The sequence below is a fragment of the Arachis ipaensis genome, chromosome B10, assembly GCF_000816755.2.
Source record: "Arachis ipaensis cultivar K30076 chromosome B10, Araip1.1, whole genome shotgun sequence".
Classification (NCBI taxonomy): domain Eukaryota; kingdom Viridiplantae; phylum Streptophyta; class Magnoliopsida; order Fabales; family Fabaceae; genus Arachis; species Arachis ipaensis.
Window position 1 is genome coordinate 108,767,806 of NC_029794.2, and position 2,068 is coordinate 108,769,873.

Sequence of the window (2,068 nt, forward strand, 5' to 3'; positions counted from 1 at the left end):
ATAATAATTTTTGCTCACGCTTGAGCTTTTCTCATAAATATGTATATGTACCCACTTTTACTTATCAAGTTGAGTTAAGTGAGTTATATTTAAATAAGTTGTGTGTTTACTTTCTTCTTAAGAGTAAAAGGTACATTCTTAACTTGGTCAATATGGTTTTTTGGCTATTTTTACTATAGTGGAGTTATATTCTCGCCAAAATTAGTGATCCAAACGGTATTCTGGCATCAATTTGGTATCAGTATGATAAACCTTAATTTTGTGGTTTATCTTGTGTTAAATTTAGGAAATTTTAACAACTTATCTCACATTTATTTAATGAAATATCATGTTTTGTGAAATTCTCCTAATTTGTGTTTAATGATTAAAAACAAGCTTTTTGGGCCTTTAATTTGCTAAATTTAATTCACTTTGATTCCACTCGATTCCTTGATATGTTTGTTGAGTGATTTCAGATTTAAGAGGCAAGGATTGGATCAAAGAAGTGAAAAAAAAGCATGCAAAGTGGAGAATTCATGAAGAAATGAAGTTTTGGAAATCTGTCATGCGAGGTGTGCGCATGACCCACACGTACGCGTGACAAGTGTCACATGACCTCAAGGACGGATTTAAGGGGGGACAAGTAGTGGCCTTGGGCCCCCAACAAATTTTAAAAGCTCATATACTATTATAATAGATGTATTGTATAGAGTAAAATTTAATAGTGTAGTGATAGTAAAAAGAGTTACTATTCTTTATGTATTAGGGTTTAAATTTTTTTACATATATTTATATTATTTGTATTTTTTATTTTATTTAGAATTTTTTTTTTTTAATTAAAAAATTAATTATAATTATATCTATTATTAAATATATAGCATTATATTTGATTATACAAGATTTTAATTTTCGGCCCCTCCACTCTTAGATTTTTGGATCTGTCCCTGCAGTGACCTCATTAAAGTGAATACGATGGGGGCGATTTCTGAACCATTCAGGCCCAAGTCCAACTCATTTCTGATGCTATTAGAGGCCAAAATCAAGAAGGAGAAAGGGAGAGTAATTAGTGTAGGGTAGAATCATGTCTTAGGGTAGTTTTCTAGATAGAGAAGCTCCCTCTATCTTCTCTCTAGAATTAGGGTTCTTAGGTTAATTTTCTCTTTAATTTCAGATTTTATTTATTGTTTTACTGTAGTTCTCTTTATATTTTCATGCTCTAGTAGTTTAATTCTCTTGTTTTCTCTTGTTAATTTTTTTTTTGAGCTACTTTTTATTTTTGAACCCTCTTGTCACTTTTAATTTCATTTAGTGCAATTTGATGTTTTATGTTCTTTAATTTCTTGCTTGCTTGAGTTATTATTGTTATCTTCTTGCATTTGGTAGTAGTAGATTTTATTATTCTTATTGTAATTTTACCATGCTTTTCTTTTATGCCTTCCAAGTGTTTGACAAAATGCTTAGTTAGACTTTAAAGTAGTTTTTGAGCATTATTGGTTTGGAAAGAGAAGTTAGGTAATCTTGAGTCATTAATATCCAATTTAGATTGGTGATCTAGAGTTGTTAGTTAATCTTGTTTCCATTGACACTAATCTCTTGCTAATTCAATTAGTAAGTTGATTAGGACTTATGGATTAGGATTAACTAGGCTTATTTGACTTTCTCCCGATGTTGAAGATAACGAAATAGGATTAGCTCTTGATAACTATTGCCTTATAATTGATGACTAGGATAGAAAATCTTAATTCTCAATCCTTGCCATGAATGCCTATTTATTATTGTTATCTTTAGTTATTTGGTTAACTTTCTTGTCATTTAATTTCTCGCTTCTTTATCAACCCACCCCGTGAAACTCATAACCAATAATTGAGCACTCGATTGTAATTCCTAGGGAGAACGACCCAAACTCATAACTAATAATTGAGCACTCGATTGTAATTCCTAGGGAGAACAACCCGGGAGCAATACTCTCGATTATTTTTATTGGGTTGAACTTGTGACAACCAAACTAAACTTTGTTATGAGGATCGACTGTCGGTTTGGGCTATGCTCACAACGAAACGCTTTGTAAATTACGAACCGGTATAAATCT